The 16,000-nt window shown below is 38.3% G+C and overlaps 1 protein-coding gene across 6 annotated transcripts in view; it reads right to left on the bottom strand.

The window, feature by feature from the left end:
- The window catches only part of Chl1 (cell adhesion molecule L1 like), a 186,146-nt gene extending 171,290 nt beyond the window's left edge, over positions 1–14,856 (bottom strand). Inside the window, exon 1 of one of the 6 annotated variants that reach the window (XM_063260269.1) lies at positions 14,575–14,856. The gene's annotated coding sequence lies outside the window, so the exon portion shown is untranslated. Of the gene's footprint in view, positions 1–13,548; positions 13,750–14,305; positions 14,322–14,574 lie in introns of those variants that run through there. The other 5 variants (XM_063260266.1, XM_063260264.1, XM_063260268.1 and 2 more) reach the window with 5 other exon arrangements.
- Between the last annotated feature and the right edge of the window lie 1,144 nt (positions 14,857–16,000).

Raw genomic sequence — 16,000 nt, 5'->3', positions numbered from 1 at the left:
GAGATTCAGGATAAAGAAATCCTAGAATTCTCAAAGCAAGCCCAACGGGTGATTCTGTTTAGAATCCAGGACACCAGAAGGCTTATAGGAATGGGGAGAGAAAAGGACAGGCTCAGAAGAGTTCAGTGGGTTACAAGGAGTTTACTGGGGACAGTGAAAGCAAGGTTCAGGAAATTTCAGTTGGTAACAAGGAGTCTATTTGTAGATGGAATAGAATCTGTGTTACAATCTGGCAGAAAATTTGTCTAAATATTACTCATATCCTGGAACTTCAGGAGACTGAGACGAAGTGTAGTGTAATAATTAATTTGATGGGGGAAATTCAAAGGCAGTCCAACGTTTAGGGTGTGGCATGGGCAAAGCTAGATGCTTTTTTTTTCAGTTTATAGTGGGAAGTAGGAGCAAAAAACAAGAGAAGAAAAGTTTTTGAACTTTAATTTTGGTCCAGAAGAAACATGTAAATTTGTGGGCAATGAAGGCATAACTGCTTAATAGATTAATGCCATTCACATATAGTCAAGTACATTTTACAGTGAAAAAATTTGCTTGAGGATATTTCAGGAGTCTGTAAAAGTCATACACAATGCATGCTGAAGCAGGAACGTATTCATTTAAGAAGAGAGTCTCAGAACTGGGGATATAGCTCAGTGGCATAACCTGCCTGGCAAGCCCAAGTTTATGAGTTGGAGCCCAATATGGGGGGGGTGAGAGAAAAAGTAAGGGGGGAGGAAAGAAGGGAGGGAGAGGAGAGAGAGAGAGAGAGAGAGAGAGAGAGAGAGAGAGAGAGAGAGAGAGAGAGAGAGACCCTAAGGCTCCTGATCAAAAAGGGTCTCCTAGAAAATCAATTTCCCAGAATTCATTTCACTGTGCTAAGTCATTCAGGAAATCAGAAAATACTGTAATCATGATTCAAGGACTGTAGCTACTGCTTCCACTAGCAGCAGAACTTGGTGCTCATATCATATAATTCTGGTTTTACTGGAATGTAGAATATGAGAGATGTGGTGTGAGGAAGGATTCTACCTGGATTTCAAAGAAAGGTCTCTGAGGCCAAGTCAGAAGCCTCTGAGAAAGCAAAGCATGTAGCTGTGAGAATAAATCCAAAGATGTGGTGGTGACCTTAGGAAGTAGGAGATGTGGGGATTGCAAAACATTTGTTGAAGAAAGCTGTAGGCCATGAGCAAAGCTTCACAAGAGAGAGGCCACGTGTGTTGTACCAGTAAAGCCATATGGGCAGAATGGCTAAAACTCATAGCAATTCACATCTACCATTGTGTGCCCTAAAGATGTAATGTTCACCAGCTGAATTTTGGCCTCATTCTGATATTATTCTTTTCTATCACCCCTTGACACTGTATTTAAAGATTAAGTATACCTTGCTGAAATTCATTTGGGTATTGAGTTAAGATAGAATATCTACCTGATTTGCTCTGGGATTCTTCTGTGGAATTGGTGGAGCACACTTCTAAGCATGTTGGGGAGGTCCTGTAAATGTGACTCGTAGCTTTGGAATTCTGTTCCTGGCCCCTTTTTCTCTGGAACTGTTTCCTAGCTTTTTTTCCTGGTTGTCATGAACCAAGCCTACCATTGCCTACCATTTCTGCATTGGAGCCAGCTGTCAATGGACTGAATTCCCTGAAAGCATGAGCCAAATCAAACCTTCCTTCCTTCAAGCTGTGGGTGTCGAGCATTATGCCCAGCAATGGGAAAACTCATTAATACATCATGGTAGCAGTGTATTAGTGAGTAAAACTGTTTTCCTCATGGCCATGAAGCAAAACAAAGAGATGAATAAGAGTTCAGGGCTCCACTACTTCTTCTGAGACGAAACCCTCAAACACTTAAGGATAGTCCATTTTATTCCACTTTCTAATATGTCTCCCATCTCCCAGTAATGTCACTTTAGGTTCAAGTATTCAACACATAGATCTTTAGGGGCATTTATCCAAACCAGAGCAGCAGGGTTAATAATTCTTTCTTTTCATTTTTTTCCTTCCCCATCTACTACAGTCTCCCAGGAAAGTGACTGAATGAGTCCTTCTATGGAATCCAGATTTTCCCATGACTAGCCTTTAAGAAAATTGTCAAGTGTTCAAGTTGAATTCTTGGATCCCAGAGCAGTATATAGAGTCCAGTGATCTTGCCAGAAATGCCAGTGGAGAAAATCCAGGCTATGGAAAGAGGGAGAAGAGTTCATAAGGAAGCCTGGACTGCAGCATCAGACATCAAGTCATCTGGGAAGTAATAACCTATCTTAGCCATTCCCTGAACACCACCATAGGAACACAGTTGTTGCCAAGTAAGACAGAAAAAATCATTCAGTGGAACCCTGTTTGAATTTCTGACTTATTTCAACATGAGATTTCACATAATGATGTTTTCTTAAATTGTTGTTTAGGTTATAGTTTAGTTTGTTATTTATCAGTAAGGAAGTAGAACAATATTCCTTCACCTTTTACATATTCACACTTAAGAGTCATTTTTCATCATTTCGCCTCTTAATTACAAATAAGCCTTTTGTTTTTCCTCAAAGCAAGCAGTTTGTTTATTTCCCTACTGATACCCAAAGAATTGCATATGCAAAATACATTTTTAGTGAACAAATAAATTATTTTCAGCCATATGGTAAATTCCCAATACACAATTCAATAGAGAAAATAATAAAAATAACATGACTTCAGAATCTGTAGAATAAGGGTCATCTCTACAAGGCATGATATCTGTGGGTGATAATCATAAAACTGCACTCTGTAGTAGACCTCTGGAGAGTGGTACAGAGTCCTAAATTCATGCAACATCGCATACCTCAATCACTGTACATGTATTGATTCTAAAAAGATATACTTGAAAAGGTTTAGCATTTTGTTGGAGATTTATATTTAATAATATTAAACAGCTAAACTGTTAGTAAAGAGGAGTTGTGCGTGATTTTCTGATAAATAACCTAAATTCTTATAAGTGATATACCAAATTTTATTTTTTATTTTAAATTATTTTGTAATCTCTTACTGATTCAGGACCACCCCTATAGTCATTAGGATTTCTAAATTGTCTTTGCCTAGTCTTTTTACTCCTCCTCCTGACTGAAAAGACATAGGCAGTAATCTTTTTTGTCTGTGAAGAAATCTGCAAAATTTCTCCTATAAAATATAACTTACAGCTACTTTTTATCTCATAAAATAAAAGTGTTTAGCTCACTAGAATGGTTCCAAGTTAAAGGTGAAGAGTCACTGACACAAGATTTCCATAATGAAATATTTTCATTTTAATGAATTTTTCATAGATGTTCGGGTTGTAATTTGGCTAGTTTTGTTCAAATTTTGGATATTGACTGGTTCAAATTTTAGATATAGTATTTAAATAGTGGAGGTGGAACTGATAACTGGTATTACTTCACTAACAATCATTGCAGTTATTCTTTTTATTTTTATTTGTTGTAGTAAAGCAGATTCAGAAAAAATGTTGTTTAGTAGTATGTGAGAAATATTTGCACTATGCTGTATCATCACGTTTTTTCATCATGTATCTAGATCAAAGTGAATTGGAATTCATGGGATTTAATACTATTTATTAATTGCTTTAATTTATTAATGAAAGAATTAATCTCCATAATCCAATTCCTCCAATTTTATTTTTAATATTTGTGAACTGAGGGTCAATTTTCTACCTTGAGCTTTAATAGTAATTTGTGAAATGTTTCACAGCCCCTCCTCAATCTCATGCATAAACATATACACAATCATCCCAATAAATCCAGTTCATTTATTATTCCAGCATCGAAAAAGCAAAAAGTTATTGCAATACAACCTTCAAATTTAATAAAATACAATGTAAACCTGGTTGAATAAAAATCTAGATGGTTTCTTTAACAAACTACAAAAATAAAAATGCAACCAAATTAATCCCCCACTGAGAATAGAATCTAGTTTTCTGCAGACACAATCAAAACATCCCAACTCATTATTTAAATGAAAATGGGAAATGATGACACATACCTTTCTGTCCCTTCTAACAATCTCTGAATTTGGAGGGTGCAAAAGAAATAGAATGCATGCTTAATTGAGGTGGTAAATATTAGGCTGTAGCAGATTGTTTTGCTGTTAAATACAGTAATGGATTTTTAATGGCTGCTGTCCAAAATTACATGGGAGAAAAATTGTTTATTCATAATAAAAATGGATAGCACTTTTAGCTTCAAAGTACTTTACAAATATTAACGCATTAATCCTCCAACTGCCATTGGAAAGGCAATGGTAACTATTGTTCTTATCCCCAGTTACAGTTGGTGAAACAGAAAAGCAGGAGTTAGTTTTCAAAAGAGGATTTTATTTATGGAAGTCAATGTCCAATCTAAATAGCTCATCTAAGTGTTCATACAGGAATGGATGGCATTCACTTTGGTGATGGTACATTTTTGAGGAGACAGTGGTTAAGGTTAAATTCAATTTATTTGAACTTGATTCATAGAAACGCACATGCTTTCCATTGAGTTGCTCAGTATTGGTCTTTTAATATTATATCAAGCAAATAAATGTATTTAAAGTCTAGACAGATTAAATCAATTAAATGCTGAAACTTGTATGCACCAAAAAGTAGAGTATTAAGAACAAGTGAAATCTAGATCCTCTGAAAATTTCTAGATGTTACAAAATGAAATAGAATCTATATCAATTTTAAAATTTTTACTTTGGTTATTTTTACTGATTCAGCATAACTCCTTTAAAGAAGAGTACATGTCTTGCTTTAGTGAAAAATAATAACCCCAAGATTGTCAATTAGTTATGCAAATGAAAGCCTCATGTGTTAAAATTATTATTTTGTTTATCTGTATGCTTATTGTTGTCGGCAATGTTTTTGATTTCTTGCTATTTTGTAATGTTAAGAATTCCTCATATTGGGGATGGGGATTTAGCTCAGCGGCATAAGCGCCTACCTTGCAAGCAGGCAGTCATGAGTTCGATCCCCGGTACCGATAAAAACAAAAAAGAAAAAAAAAAGAATTTTTCATATCATTATTAACATAATGAATTAATTTCATGCTTTTTCAATAGATATATTTTACAAAAAAATTTTAAAGCGTTTATATTTTGCAATACAAAACGTAAGAGTGCTTTAGATGCCAAGTGTTATATTCTAGAGAAAAAGGCAGAAATCAAACAAATGCCTCATGGAAAATGTGTTCTGTGTACAATTCAAGGAAATGAGATCTCCTACCCAACCAAGACAGGAAGAAAATATATTCTTCACCTTTGTTATATAAGAAAAGAAAAAAAAAAAAGCTAATTAGTGATCAGCTGAATTTTTGTAGGCTGAGGGTTGATTTAACATGTACCTTGGTGCCCAGGGTCTGGTACAAAAGTAATAAGAGAAAAAAATGCTTATATGACATTACTTCGGAGAGAACCCTACATCCCAGATCATCAAATGTATCTCCTCTGTTGTGGCCACTCACTATTTATCTATTGCACTAAAGAATTTTTAAAAGTCTTTTTAAATTATATCATTCCTTGGATAGTATGCATTATCATTTAATATCTTAAAGGCACTCATTTTTATCTACTTTTTTCTTGCTTATTTGGCACAATTGGACACAAAACAGTTAAGTTTGCATGGACAACAAAGAATACTAATCCATAGTGATCATAATAGAGAATATTGCTAATGCACTGAGGCACCAACTGTGCACATTAAAAATAGAAGTCTAGACGAAAAGACAAAGCCTGCTGAAAAGTATACTGGAATCACTGGTAATACAAAGTGGATTAGGAACTTGTGGCTGGAAATCCGCTCCTTCGGTGTCTGAGTCCTGCCGTTGCCACATAGGAGCTCTATTGTGTAACCTTGGACCAGGATATTTTTCTGTCTGTACCCCTCAGGTTAAAATGAAAATTGTGATGATAGAACTTCCCTTAAATCACTAATGTGGAGATAGAAAAATACACTAAACACTTGACAAATCATAAAGACAACTATTGGAATATCTGTGTATCTCAGTTCCATCTCTAACACATAGAGGTTGTTCAATAGAATGCTTTCTAATGACTGGCCAGTTTCAGTATCTTGTAGGATATGGACACAAACAGAAGTACACACACAACACAACACACACACAAACACACACACACACACACACACACCAAATAAGTGCGATAGAAAGGAGACAGCTTGGTAAAATCTTGGTAAAAATTTACAATTTTTGTCCAGGGCTACGTTCAACTCTGGAAATTTAATGGTGACATTTTCAATATTTCTCCTACTCTCATTACAGTCCAGTACACAATAACTCTGGAATTGTTTAAAAAATGAGATTCACTCTCAGTTGTACAAAAATGTATATTAAAATTTTAAAAATGGAGTGGGCTAGAAACTGGGTTACAAATCAGTATATTTGAGCTTTAACTTTGGCCTTTACCACAGCCTAACCAATCTGTATAACCTTGTATAAGTGTTTTGTTGTTGTTGTTGTTGTTGTTGTTTGGTTTTTTTGGTTTTTTTGTCTGTAAAATTGGCGAACAGCCTTTTTTCTCCATGTTTTTGTAAAAGTTAGATGAGATGACATGGAAATATTCTCTGAAAACTATAAAACACTCAAAAAATGCAAAGTTTCAGTCCCTTGTTTCACAAGGTCAGACACAGAAAAAGCATGATGGAAGGGTCTGTCAAGGAAGAAAGCTGTTAAAATCACGGCAGACAGGAAGCAGAGGCAGAGGGGAGGAACCAGGGAGGCAGGCATTCCCTATCAGTCCCTCCCTAAAGTCACGTGTAGTTATAGCAACCTTGGTATTCAGTCACTGCTGCGGTTTGTTTAAATGTCCTGCAAAGCCTCGTGCAGCCCTGGAAACAGCTGACTCTAGCGTTTGTGATTGGTCCACTGTCTAGCTCTGGGATTGGTGGTGTGAGTGCTGCACCCGCCAAGGTCTAAGGACTGGAAGGAGGCGTGCTTTCCCGCTTTTTCGCTTTTTGCTCTTGTAGCTTGTAACCGACATGATTAGCTTCCCCTTAACCATGCCACTCTGCATTGGAGTGAGCGGAGCATGGACTGAGAGCTCCGAAAACTGTAAGCTAAATAAACCTTTCCTTCCTTCATATTGAGTGACTAGTGTTTTGTCCCAGTAGCGAGAGAAAAGTAACCAAGACCATCACCTTTCTAAAACTCCACTTAAGAGCTCATGAGGCTTTGAGGGACCATTTCTCTAAGTGATAACATCTTGGAAACACAAATTTCCCAGATCAGGATGCTACAAATGCACCTCTGACCTATTTCCTTAGCCTTATCACTTTAATACAGCTTTGCCAAAGAGGACTACTTGTTTCAGAGATCCAAATCTCCGAGTTATTAGTTACATTAGGCTTCTGCCTACATAAGAGTACCAAGCCTGCTGCCTACAATATCTTTCATTACTATCATCACTTACAGTAAAAGCTTTTGTTAGGAAGGCTTGCCTACCAAAAATGCACACCTATGATCATAGAATCTGTCTTTTCCCTTCTCTTGGTTGTATCAGCTGTCAGAAAGCGGGGATGATGCAAGGAAAAGGAGAGTTTGTTTTGGTGTTGGGACCCATGGTAGAAATCTACTTGTAGGCTTAGATATATCCATGTAAGGAGACTTAACAAACGGAGCAGAGAAGAATGACAAAGAAAAGGCCTTTTTGGGGGGTTGGAGTAAAGTTTTGCTCTGTATTCCATACTGATTTCAAACTCACAATCCTCCAGCCTCAGCTGCTTGGTGCTTGGACTGTGGAGATATGCCACAATGTCCTGCTTACATATGCCCTTCAGTGCAAACATGATTCTCTGCTTTTCAGTGTTGAGCAATTTAAACTTTCCATTTCATTGTTCACACACCTTAAATGTTAATCCTCTCAGCATATGCTAGGTATTCTGTCAGATTCAGACCCACTCTCCACTTTCCCCCATCCTGCTTTATTCAGGAACTGACCCTTCAGACATCCCTGTCCCCCAAAGCTCCTTGCCCTCTGACTGGCAGTGGTTTCCATCACTCTGTAGGAGGGACAGTCCTCAGATGGAAAGGCAGCATTGCCTTGTCCTTAGAGATCAACTAGGTTCATCTACTGAAAGCTGCGGGTCCTACATGGTAATTTCTCCAGAGCTACTGGTCACAGCTCTTTCCAGAAACTGCCTCTCTCCTGGGGAGACTATTTAAACCAAGAGAATTTATTAAGAAAATCAACACATGCTGATTTCCCTTAGCTGTGTCCAATTAACTGCTTTTAATTACCCCTTCAAAGTATGAATAAGAAAAGATAATAATGGGACAAGGTTTTGCCGAAACATCGCAAAACTAATTCTGCCAAGACCATCAAGATATATTCCACATTGTTTCAGCCATTCTGTCACCTGAGCATTTAAATGCAATGCTACGATTGCTTTTTTCAAGGTAAGCCAAGCCTAACAAATTTTAACATCTCCACACGTTGATTCAATTTTTTCTTATACATTTTTTAGGCTGAACAAATTAAATATTCAGTCCAAAGGGGCATTCGTTTGAGTTCTAAATGACTGTGTTGCCTCTTTTGAATTTTTTTGGTCTATTTTTTCTTTGCATTGAGCAAAATGGTTGAAATTCCTCCCCATACAGAGTTTTCCTACACAATAATTTAAGCAAGTATCTGTTACTCTCTAATTATAAATCGCAGCGTAAGACAGACATTTATTTAGAACTCAAAATTCAGAAATTTTGATATGTTATATGTATGAATCTAGTGAAACCACTTAATTTTAGTGTGGTTTTATTTTGTTCATCTGAAAAATCAGGCTAATGGCCCATTCCTTCACAACTTCTTAGAGACATTTGCTGAAAAATGAAATCATGTATGGTAAATGAAAAGTGCATTTGAGACTTTCAGAGAATGAAGTATTGTTTAAACCAAGAAAATTCATTAAGAAAATCCTCAGTAGTTTGCTAAAGCTTTTCCCCCAAACACATTTCATAACACCAAGTTAACTGTGTTTTAATGTCTCAAACCTAATGAAAGACATACCCAAATTTAAAGTAGTCATTGTCAAATCTGACAGTATTTCTGGATCTCACTAGAAAATTTCAAAAATCTGAATTCTTGGTCATCATCCCCTGAGATTCTGATTGGATTGATGTAGGTTAACAGCACTGAAAACATCTATGTATTCTCAATTTCAGTCATAATGAGTCACTACTCAAGAACTTTCAAACTGAAAAATAATTACTATTCCTTTATATACATTTAATTCAAATAAGTATCCACAAATTTCCATTTAGTAGCACCAATGATTAGAGATCATACTTATTACCATACATGAAAACACACACACACACACACACACACACACACACACACACAAGACTCCATCATTGCCCACCTACACACTAAGAACTCTATGGAAGCATAACAGTTATTATAACAGAAAGCCAGAATTTGTGAAATACTTAAAAGTGCTAAAAAGTTCATGCCACACAATGCTCACAATTATACACATGAACTAGATATGGATACAACTTCTACAATTCCCTCAGAAGAAATTAGTCTTAGAGAAATCAAAATGACTTAGCCCAAGCTACACATCTATTCCTTGGAAGATTTTGGTTTTGAATTCTGGCAGCTTAACTATTATAGCCAATTCATTTAACCAGTGTACCAATTTTCTTTCCACTGTGCCAGATGAGTAAGGGTTTATGAGATGCATAAAATGGAGCCTCTATCCTCAGAGTTCATAATATAAAAATGGAATTGTGATACACACCAAAATTCATAAACTGTATAGGAAAATGGTATGATTTTAGTTCCCAAAATTGCTTTGCTGAGTTCCTACATCTGCAGCTACAGAGAAAGTAAAATGGAGACAAACACTACAATGGGGAAAATGTGGTAAAACCACCAGGAAAAGAAACTCTGGTCAACACACAGGTTATATTCACACATTTGCCAAATTCATTATCATGATATCATTATGATAATCTACTACCATTATTTTGAGCTGATTATTATACTTAATCTAAACTGACCTAATTGTCAGTTCAAATGGCCAACCATGAATTTGGAAGAATTCATTTCACCTGAAACTCTATTTTTTATTTTTACTGGATTTTTTATAAGCATGCCCACAATCCTAATAACTTTTTTTTTTTTTTTTGTCTTTTTCGTTTTTATCGGTACCGGGGACCGAACTCATGACTGCCTGCTTGCAAGGCAGGTGCTTATGCCGCTGAGCTAAATCCCCAGCCCCAATCCTAATAACTTGATTTTCAAAGGAATAAACAAATTGTATTCTTTGGTGGTAATAAATTTATATGAAAATGAAATAAATATTGTTTAGAGAAAATTTTAAAAGTTGAAAGCAGAATGTGCTTCTTTGTGATTTTATTATCTATACAATGGGAGGTAAGCAGGATCATTTTTTATCCACAATACATAAAATCTCAATTAGTTATGGTCTATTTGTGCACTGACTAAAAACATTCGTTAACAAAACAGAATTTTCTAGTTTACTGGATAAATATACCAGAAGAAATTGCAGAATAATGTTGGGTTGCCAAGCAACCACAGCTCCACTCTCTCTTGTTTGTGATTAATCCAACTCATTCATCAAGCTTCCTAACCCAGTGCTGGAGAATTCCAAGCAATTTATTTCTTGGGAAAATTATAGTGACTTTTGGTAACACAATAACACTTTTATTCTCAGAAGATAAACTTACATGTTCTTTTGATCAGACAGATGTGTTAATTCATTATTCTCTACGTGGTGCTAATGAGAAAGCTATAATTAACTAACTACACTATTGCAAGACACATAAAATATATTCCAGCAATTAGTAATGTTTAAGGTGTTAACCAGCCTCCAAAATTAGAAAATACAGACTCTTTCCTCTAATAAAGATGTACAGAAAAGAGAAAGCACCATATCTAATTAAATTGAGAATTGTTTTCAGTCTCTCCCAAGGGGAGAGGAAGAGACGTGATCACCAAAATATGAGTGATTTCACTTGAATAGCAGAGAAAATGGCTCGGTGCCAATTCAACTTGTAGGTAGACATAAAATGCTAGGGAATAATGTAATTCTTTCTTTCAAAGATTGCTTAGCACAATATTTTTCCAGGAATAAATAGAAAGAATATTATGCTTTCACTCATTAGCTGTGTTAACTTAGCATATTGTATGTAAATCACCATAACAATTGCATTCTCTTCAGACTGAATTAGTTAGAATGAAGCTGTAATCAAAATGCTCATAATTGAAAATATGGTATTCTCAGACTTGGTTTGAAAAAAGAACAATGAATTCTGATTAAATCAGATGATACAGTTCCTCCCCAAAAGTAGCCTTTGAACAGAGATGAGTTCATCTTCTTCATTACACCTTTGCATATTAACTGTCTCCCTGAATTCCAGACACACTGTCTTTTTAGCATCTGTCATGTTTTACTGCTTATGTTCTTTGTTTTGTCCTAATTTAAGTCTTCTAAATGCATTGTTGTTTAGATTTTTAAAGGAAATATAAAATGGTTGAAAGCTAAACTTTGTCCCTGAATACACTGAACTGTATCACACTGTTGTCTGTCAATAAATCAAAGGGCAAACTAATTTCTAATAAATGGAACATTTAATGCCAAGGCCCCTGGGAAATGATATGTAAATTATCCCATGAGTTTCAGACAAGCTGTCACACTAATTTCTCAAGGTACCATTTAAAGGTACCACGGTGACAAATTCACTGTGAAGATGAGAGTGAAACCAAAGCCAAACTTGAAGCAGTACCCTATTACCTGAACAGACGCCCCAGGATTTCTTGATAATCATTCTTTCAAATCTGATGTCATTCATTCCACTTTATTACTTAATTGTTTAAAGTTAAAAACTACTAAGATCACATATAAGTCTCTGTCATTTTCCTTGTTTAATGCTTCATAAAAATAGATGAAGCTAAATTATTTCTATAAAGCAATCTTAGGTCAATCTCCAGTCTTCAAAGATTTTAGACTTCTGCCCAACAAATATTTTTTTTCAAAGTGAAGTGTGTCATAAATATCATAGAGGATCTTTGTAATAATATGTGTGGCTTCACTGCCTCAAATCTATCAGGACATGAGCATAATTTAGCAAACTCATTACAAATATTTAAAATTGGTTCATTTAGTAGTATGTAGTAACTTAAAATAAAACACAGTATGTACAGTATCTACTCCTGTCACACATGCAAGGAGGTCCTTAGTACAGCTTCCTCATCACCAGGTAAGTTGGAATACTTAAAGAATCCTTCTATTTATGCACAAATACAAAAAAATTTTACAAGTATGAGATATGATTATGAGTATGAAAATAACCTGGAAGTTATATATCAATAACTATAGTCCTGTGCATCTGCAGTGAAGTAGGCACATGCATGCCCTGAAAGAGATTTTAATGAACTGCTGTAGTCAATACTCACATCTGGCCAGTAATAACTATTTGTCTCCATTTGTTCAATGACAATATCAACCCATAACAATGAGTTTTCAGGGAACAATTATAGTGACATTGTCATTACTAAAGATAAATTCACAGGCCTCAGGCTATAAAATGTCAGGATATATACTAGACTCTAGAATCAGGTTAAATCATGAAAGTTATAAGATGTTCCATCACAAAGAGACTGAATTAAGACAAACTCAACTACAACAAGGGGAGGTAAAAGTGGAAGCATAAAATTTGATGCACAAAGCAACAGAATAAGCTTTTCTTATTGTCCAAAGTTTCTCCAAATAGCTCTCTAAATATATCTGACCATCAATATATTGAAAGTTCAACTTGACCAGCAATTAGGCAATTTATATGTTCCAGTTTACTACAAGCCAGAACTAAGATTTAGACTAAGTTGTAATATTGATATTGGTATTAGTCTTTAAGATTAGAAAGCACAGAATTTTGCCTTGCCCTCAGTAAAGAAGCAGAGAAATTGAAAATCCATAAAACCCAATTACTTGTGGATTAATATTAAAAGAAATGCAATCAGTAAGAAACTTTTAAACTGTATGATGCATCAGTCACAGGGTAAACTGTCCACCTGATCTGTGTCATTACAGGGTTACAACAATCCTGTACAGAATGCGTAGATATTATCCCTATTATTTGGAAAGGGAATGTGAAGGATGGAATACAGGGTTCTTCCAACTCACACATCACAGAGAAGGTCTAGCTGGAATGCTAACTCACACGGTTGCCCAAGGAGACCACCTTGCTCTAACCCAGGTGTTTTACAATTGCCAATTTCCACGCGCACGCGCAGATACCCCTCTGTCCCACCCCGACGGGAAGATCCCAGCGGGAGCGCGCGATCGCGCACGCGCCTGTCCTGCCAAACCCTTGCCCATTCCGTGGGCTGCTCTATGTCTGTGGCCAAGGGGCTGAACCCCCTCTCCAAGCGCTGAGCGGCGGCTCCCTCCCCGCCTAAGCACCCAGCTTGGCGCTGCACACCTGTCCTCCTCCGCTCTCCCTCAAGCGTCCGCAGCAGGTCGCTTTGCTGACAGCGCGCACACCTCTCCGCTCGCCCCTGTGCACCATCTGGGCTAGAATACCTGGGCCAGTGTCTGGGCGGGTTCCCCGGCCCCCGGGTTTTCGCAGAAATTCCTCAGCCCTGGCCCCGGCTGAGAAAGTGTGGCTCGCTGCAAGCAAAAGGAGTCCAGGTGAAGAGCCCAGGGCTGCCCAGTCTCGTGGTTCCAATCCCCGCTCTCCAAATTAATCACTAGGTTCCTGCTCCCTCCCCACGCGCAATCTCACCGATGGCGGGGTACGGGGGGGGGGGAGAGAGAGAGAGAGAGAGCTAGAGAGAGAGAGAGAGAGAGAGAGAGAGAGAGAGAGAGAGAGAGAGAAACAAAGAGGGAAAAGGGACCATCCGTGACTGGCATCTCTAGGTCCCCACTCGGCTACCAGGGAACCATGGTAACCAGGCCGGCTGCCCTCTCGCCCCCGCGGTGGCCTCTGGAGGTGGAGCATCTCTGCCTTTCGGTTTTGTCAACCGTCACCCCCCAGCCCTATAGTTCAGAGAACCCCATTCTAGAGTGGCAGCGTTTTCGGAACCCCACTGGGATCTAAAATTCTTTCCTAAACACAAAAACAAGATAGAGGTTGGAGGCACTAAGAGATGGGCAAGGGAGACAGAAGCCAAGAAAGATTCCAAATGCGCTGAACCTTAGACCCCGCACCCAACAACCGACTGGAATCTACAAGAAGATAGGAATCCGCTCAGGAGGGTATGAGAGGAGGAGGAAGGGAGGTGCCAAGAAAGACTGAAGGTCTCCCCGCTAGTGACACTATTTACTCCACCGAACTCACCCGCGAGCTTCTGAATCTAGCCCCAGCTACCCGAGGTGGGGTAGGAGAGGAGCTGTCTCCTCTCAGGTTGGGGGCTCGGAGAGCTCCGATCACTCCCTTTTTGAGCAAGCATGATGGGATCCGTGACTGCGCACCATTTCTTATCCCAATGCGCTAAATCTTTGCTTCCAGGAGCAAAGCTTTCATTCCTCCTCCATCTCACCCCAAGAGTTGCCCACTGGGACGAAGCAGAGACCCCCAGCTATCAAGACATGTGCAAATTGACACACCTGAGTCGCCTCCAGTACCTGGGCTGGCACCTTCCCGCCGGGAAACTTCTCCCCAAGCTGGCTTGAAGTGGGCAGAGGGCACAGCAGGGTCCAGCGGCTCTGTCAGATCCAGGAGTTTCTTGTCGAGCTGTCTCCGCTGATCCGCACCCGGGTCTGCCCACGGAGATCCCGGCTGTCCCCTCCCGCTGTTGGCACTGGTGGCGAGAAGGCTGGACCTGTTCTGGCTGGCGCCGGGATCCACGCCCTCCTGCCAGAGACTGGCGCACGCCTCTCCTGCTCTCCCTCACCCACGCAGCTTGCTTTTCCCTCCCTTCGCACATTCCCTTGGGACCCAGTCACACCTTTCAGTGAAAATCAAGCCATAAAGCCAAAACTTTGCTTGTCATTTTTATGAATCTCTAAATCCTAAAAGCTAGAATGGGGTCCCTTTATCTAGGAAGGACACAGTTAAAGGAAACCCTTCCCCAACCCTCTCCTGAAGGTTTCACGCAGTTCATGTTTGGAACACAGGTTGCCAATCTGGGTTTCCCCCACTGCTACATGTTGGAGGGGTGTGGTGCCATGTGCTTATAATTTTTTTTTTTTTCTTTTTGGCCTTCCTTCCTCATTTAGCTGCGTGATGAGGCTTGCTATTAAATTTACAACCGATCCGACTACCGTAGCTGTCAAATCAGTGCATACAGAAATTAGAGACTTTCCATTTTCACCATGTTTTAAAATTGTCCTTGGCGACTTAAGAGTCCCTATTTCACATTGTTCCACAATGTATTTTCCCACTTTTTATTAATTCACTATTACAGAAGAATGACTGGCATTCTCGTTTCTGATACAAAAAGCCATTCCTGATGCCTTTACCAGTTCTATTAACAAACAGAAATGCTTATTTTAGGATATGAAATACAGGAAATTTCAAGGTTTTTTTTTTTTTTTTCCCTATAACTGATGTACGAGCCCTTTAATTTTCTTCACCACCGTTGATGATATTTACCAAATTGTTCACACAGCATCACTTTAAGAATTGTGTTGCATTTAAGTTCTCTTTGATGGTAACAGAATTATTGACTTCTAATTTTCACTCGCTAAGGCTGTGAGACTGACCTTACAGTTTCATTTTTGTCAAGCAATTCCTGAAACAATGAGGATATTTAGAGCTGGGAACTTCCCTCAGATCTGGATACCCACAGGGAGCAGAAACAAGGAGGCAGCTCAGGATTCTGCCTCAGAAGCAAATGAATAAAATATATTGAAAGTGAAAAAGAGGACTTTTACATTTTAATAATTGCTAACCAGAGAGCCTTGACTCTGTCAGCTTATGTGTGGGCAGAATTCCTACTGATTGCACAGGCAAATTGCAAATGCAAGTGAAGGCAGGATGTGTCCTAAGTTTAAATTATACTATTGGACTAATTTCTTTGCCTGTGGCATC

The sequence above is a fragment of the Cavia porcellus genome, unplaced genomic scaffold, assembly GCF_034190915.1.
Source record: "Cavia porcellus strain 051 isolate PalLab524CR breed Dunkin Hartley unplaced genomic scaffold, mCavPor4.1 scaffold_13, whole genome shotgun sequence".
Classification (NCBI taxonomy): Eukaryota; Metazoa; Chordata; class Mammalia; order Rodentia; family Caviidae; genus Cavia; species Cavia porcellus.
This window is presented reverse-complemented; position numbering and strand designations above follow the sequence as displayed.